This window comes from Calidris pugnax, unplaced genomic scaffold (genome assembly GCF_001431845.1).
Source record: "Calidris pugnax isolate Ruff unplaced genomic scaffold, ASM143184v1 scaffold18, whole genome shotgun sequence".
Lineage (NCBI taxonomy): Eukaryota > Metazoa > Chordata > Aves > Charadriiformes > Scolopacidae > Calidris > Calidris pugnax.
Genome location: NW_015090812.1, coordinates 10209454 through 10215126, shown reverse-complemented (window position 1 = coordinate 10215126; position 5673 = coordinate 10209454). Strand labels below are relative to the sequence as shown.

The following is a 5673-nucleotide window of genomic DNA, read 5'->3' as shown; positions in this document are numbered from 1 at the left end:
TAAGGGACAGAATTAAAGATGGAAACTCCGCCCAGTTTATTATTTTTGAGAGACTGTTTTCATGGTGAGCAGCCCAGTAACTAGGCAGTGCACCAGATTCTTCAGCGACTGCTGTCACTGAGAGCAGGTTGGGAGAAATGTCAAGAGGCATTGCGAAATATTTCCCATCACACCCAAACCAGCCTGAGTGCCGGCGGGCACCACTCGGTTCTGTGTTCTCCTCTGTTTCACGGCACAGTCACCTACTGAGAAACAGGACATCTGCTCCTGGAGAGCTCACTGGGGTTCAGCACACCTTGGTCCCACCTGCCTGTCTCAGCTTCCTAAGATCCCCAGAAAATGGTACTCCCCTCTCCCCTGCAGTGGGGTCTGTGTCCGGCCCTGGATGGGCAACCTGCACCTGCGGGAACATGCTGGGAAAAGGAGGTGCTGGCTGCCCGGGTAAAACAGATACTGCCAGAGGGAAATCCCACTGGATTCTCCCTGCAGATGGTCTCTTGGCACACTGTGGACCTGCGGTCACGGCATCCACGTTGTTCCTACTGTGGGTGCAAGACACCTTTGCAGACTGGTCTGGGATGCTGCTGGAGAGGCAGCCATGACATCCGTGATCCCGGGACGGGGAGTGGGTGAGGGAGGTGTGTGGGAGTGGAGGTGCCCCCCACCACTGAGCTCCACACATCAGGGTCCTGGATGTGCAGCTGAGCCGTTGCATTGCGCAGCCCACGCAGCCCTGACCTGCCAGCGGCGGGTCTGGAAAAGATTTAGGACAATCCTGCCTGAATGCTTAGCCTGATGCTCTGGCAGAGAGGACCAACGCAACCCTTTGAGACAGAGAATAGGGAAAGGCAGATTTAATCCCTGTGTCAAAGCATTAGGGAGGCTCATTGTGGGATTCTACGTCTTGAAAAGGATTAAGGAAAATCAGAGAGGCTGTGTAGAGCAGAAATGCAAAAAATGGCTTGAGGGTGGGAGGAAAAGCCTGGCAGTAAGAGAATTAAGAGACTGGGTATATTTAGCTTATCAGAAAGATGGATGAGAGGGGGGTTGCTTGCAGCATATGTGTAGTGTCACAAAGAGAAAATGCCAAGCTCTGAAAGGCTCTTTAATCAAGCAGAAGGCAGAACAAAATGGTATGTCTGCAAGCTGAAGCCAGACACAGGGATGTGGGATGCTCTTCTGAACGTGAGGGTGAGGGACTCCTGAGACAGACCCAGAAGGGTGGGAGTCTCCAACGTTTGTCTTCAAATCCAGCCCACCTCCTTTCTTGGGAAATATGCGTGAACCAAACATAGCGTATGGGAATTAATGCGAGGAGATGAACGGCTGAGTGGCGTGCTGGCCGGCTGCTCGCACTCCTACCACCGCGTGTCAGGCAGGACCATCGGATCATTGCAGCTGAGGAAGACCTTGGGAAAAGTGGTGTGGTCAGGCAGCACGCTCGAGGAGCCATTCGGGCAGGCTCCAGGTGTTCACCTGCGCCCGTAGTGGTAAGTGTGGCTCTTTGCTGTTGAATACGTGTGGAGGGTGGCAGAATTTCTCAGCCAAGTTCAGCTTGTTTTCTGTGGGACTGCTGACAATGCTGTTCAGCATTTCTGTTCTTAGAATAGCCAGAAATCTAAAATGCTGTCCACAGACTCATCACGCTCAGACCCTGTGTTTAAGAATAGTATGTAGTGAGTGTGTGAGATGAAGCAAGTTTGGCCGGAGAGACAAAGACAATATATGAGTGTCTTACAGTTCAGATTGCATTCCCTGAGCCTGTGCATCAGCAGAGGTAATCTCTGTCTAGCCTTTAGTGGAAAGAGATCTTTGCTGTGGCATTTAGTGGCATTCAATTAATAATAAAATACTATGTTAATTAGTATCAGGTCTGATTTGATGACACGTAATTTGGGAGGAAGGATTACAGTGTGAGTATTAGAATGAGAATTTTTGTAGGGCAGAGAGTCAAGATGAGATTAGCAGTCTCGCTACAGAGGGAGCCCGGAGGCTGACGTGTGCGTGTTTGGCAGCCGACACAGATAGTTACAGCACAACTTTATTTACCAATGGGAAAAGAACCTGTAGCTGTTATTTAATCTTTACGTGTCACCCCATATAATGTTCAGCTCAGCCACCATGAAAGAAAAAAGCAAGCAGGCATCATTTCCGTGGGAACGCCCTGTGGATCTCAGCACCACGTGCGATGTGAGTTTGCAGAACAATTTTGGCACGCCCCAGGAGGGCTCCTTCCAGAGGAAGCGAAGCAGGAAGCTTCACTGATGGTCACCCCCGTGTGCCCAAACCCTGCCAGGGACGTGGGTGCTTGAACCAATGCCAGGCCCCTGGCACAGCTTTGAGCCAGGAGCACTGTATGTGCCAAGGACACTGGGTTATATCTAGTCCAACATGAGCCCCCCAGAGCAGCGTGCAGGTTTGATGCAGAGAGACGAGGTGCAGGACCTCTCACCGCCTGCTGTGGGCACTGACCATCCTGAGTTACCAGATAATGCAGCCACTAGCCATGCCCTCTGCCAGAGCCTTCTTTTTCCAGCCCGTGGCCAGCGTTGCTGCGGGAAATGCTCTGCAGGCACGTGGGCAGCCACGGGCACTGCCCCAAGGCTCAGCAGGTCGACCACAAGTGGGTTATTGTGGAGCAGGATGGGCTGCAGCTCTTGCCCTTTCATTTGGTCAGTTTGGCTTTGTAAAGCTCCAGAGCATTCTGGAAAGCGGCACGGCAATATGATAGGATTTAATCAGACTTAATTATTCCCCTGCTGTCGATCTCCTAGCAACATCCAGCTTGACATCTGCCTGCAAATGAAACATGTAAGCTAAGTAGGAACATGTTCAGACTAAAGCCCTGCTACTCCAACCAAATCACTCCACTAATCATTGCCTTAATTCATCTCGTGGCCGTTAGACAGCTGCCGGGAGCTGGTACCTGATTTCCATCGATGCATGGCACTCACCTCCGGAGTTTTTTCCAGCCTGGCAAGAAGCGTGACTTCATCCTGGGCTCTTTCCAGCTTGCCGACACCTGATAACGGCCGGTAGAGTTTCCCAAGTGACAAAGGCGGGCTCAGGAGCAAGCCCTAACCTTGTCGTTATCTGGCTTCACGCTGTAGGTCCCGCTTATCTCATCAGCAAAATCAGATCACCTGCTGTGCCTACAGACCGTGGGGTTTAAACTCTGAAAGCACAGGCATTAGAACCAGGGCAGTTTAGGTGAGGTTTAGAGGACAGTCAGAGCAGACGTGGCACGGTGGGGGCAGGCAGCTCCATGTCCCTGGGGGTCGAGGCAGGGCAGAGCAGACCTGGCTTATGGAGCTGGAGGGATGAAGATGGGAAGAGAGGAGCAGAAGTGTCTGTAAAGCAAAGCTGAGCTCCATTCAGACGTGATGGGGGCAGGAGTTGGTGGGGTTATTGGAGGAAATGAGCCTGGTGGCTGAGTGGGAGCTGGTGAAGGAGGCTGCCCAGCCCAGCTCTGGCCACCAGTCCACCATGAAGCCAGAGCAAAGAGAGCCAGGTGAGAGCGACCAGCATGCCCAGTGGGTCAGCCTTGGGGAGCAGGGGGTGGGTCTGGGCAATGGTGGAGCGGGCAGACCTTCAGATGGATGGGGCTGGGTCGTTGTGGTCGTGGCCCCTCTCCATGCACCTCCTCAGGGGATGATGGTGCCAATGACACCTGGGTGTTGGCACAAGTCTGTTTGGCTCCTGCGCTGTGTCTAGAAGTTGTTATTGGAATAAAAAACTCCCAGCTGGATGCCAGTGCAGCACGTGTCTCTGCAGAGGAGCACAGGGGATCTACGAACCTGGCTGCGTGGGTGCAGCACATGCAGCCAGCTCGCACTGACTTCACTCCTGCTGAGCACAAAGTGGGGTTTCTGGCTGCAAAGGGGGAGCTGTATCAGCCCCTGCCAGCTCTTCCTGCGACCTGCGTGGGCTCTGTGCCCGGGAGCATGCTGGGCAGTGCTCAGCCAGCCCTGTGCTGTGCGAGGCGGTGTGTGCCGGTCGGTATCGGCACTCGGCATCGCTGGCAGCGGGAACGGCCACCACGCTGGACACGATCCCACTTAAACCTTAAACTCATGTGGCTATTTGTTCTCCTTGTGTTATCAGTGACTCATGGAGAGTGGAAACAGGAAATTACTGGGCTCCTTTACTGTCCTGAAGATGCCGGTTTATTCCTTTCGGTCTTTTTCCTTTCAGGTGACGTTTGCTCCCTGTGCCTAATAATTTCCCCGACTGTTTATCATCTCCTCCCTGTGCTGCCTTATATTTGTGTTTCTCACTTGTCCTGTGCCTAACAAGTGTTAGGGGTACCCAGCAAGGCTGTGGGGCCAGCGGCGAGGAGGGCGATGCCATGGGAAGGGTGAGGTGCGGGCTGGCAGCTGTGAAGAGAGGTGGTGGAGGCTGTGACCTACTGGTAACCGCATGGAAGCGATGCTGGCTGTGCAGTGTGAGCGTGTTGTGCTGTGGGAGGGCAGCTGGGGTGGGCTGTACCACCCAGCGTGGTCCAGTGGTGGAGGCTGTGCAGCACTGGGAAGCCCGGGGAGGTGGTGCAGTGCTGTGCAGTGGCTGGGCAGGACCTTGTTGGGTATGGTGTGGTGTGAGGATCTGCAGAAGTTGGGGGACAGCGTGAAGGGTCAGTGACTGCGTGCTAACCTGGACAGCGTGGCACGGTTAGGTGCAGTGTGGGGCAGTGACTGGGTTGGGCTGCTCTGTGTGGTGCCTGTAGGTTAGACCGGGCAGAGCAGAGCAGTGGTTAGAGACTGTTCTGAGCAGTGCTTGGAGGCTGGGCAGTGACTAGAGGTGAGGCCATGGAGTGTTCGCTGTTGGGATGCTGGATGGGAGGCTGGGGGAGTCCAGTGTTGTGGCTGCAGTGACTGCAAGATCTGGAGGTGTCTCAGCTGGAGGAAGGCGCAGTGCTGTGCAGTGCTGTGCAGTACAGTGCTGCAGCTGGAGCCATGAGACAACACGGAGCTTGACAGGCACTGCAGCGCCTGGAGGAAGGGATGGCGTCGTGGAGCACCTGAAGGCACTGCAGTGGTTTGGAGGTGCCCATGAGTGACAGGAAGCACTGCTGCAACCTGAAGGAGCAAAGTCAGGCATGACTAGGGAAGAGCGGAGAAGCACCACCCTATAGCCACTGGAAGTGGGGGGTGTGTGCAGTGCAGTGGTGGAAGAGAGCAGTGCCGTGCAGTGACAGGGGAAGGGGAGCAGTGCAGTGCCAGTGAAAGGAGAGGGGATCAGAGTGGTGCAGTGACATGAGAAGGCAAGTGGTGCAGTGACACAAGAAGGTGAGCAGTGCAGTGCGGTGCCAGTGATGGGAGGGGGGACCAAAGCAATGCAGTAACAGGGGAGGGGGACCAATGCAGTTCAGTGCCAGTGATGGGAGGGGGGATCAGAGCAGTACACGAGAAGGCAAGCCATCCAGTGCAGTGCCAGTGCCAGTGATGGGAGGGGAGATCAGAGCAGTGCAGTGCTGGGGGAGAGGGACCAGTGCAGTGCCAGTGATGGGAGGAGGGACCAAAGCTGTGCAGTGACACGAGAGGGCAAGCCGTCCAGTGCAGTGCCAGTGATGGGAGGGGGATCAGAGCGGTGCGGTGCCAGGGCAGGGGGACCGGTGCAGTGCCAGTGGTGGGAGGGTGACCACCCCAGCCCTGCCTCCGGTGCCGTCGGGGCCGG

General features: G+C 55.1%; 1 protein-coding gene across 1 annotated transcript in view; it reads left to right on the top strand.

Annotated features, from left to right (window-relative positions):
- Positions 1-1396: 1396 nt before the first annotated feature.
- ST3GAL3 (ST3 beta-galactoside alpha-2,3-sialyltransferase 3) overlaps positions 1397-5673 on the top strand; it is a 195474-nt gene continuing 191197 nt past the window's right edge. Inside the window, exon 1 of the mRNA XM_014939199.1 lies at positions 1397-1490. The gene's annotated coding sequence lies outside the window, so the exon portion shown is untranslated. The remainder of the gene's footprint in view (positions 1491-5673) is intronic.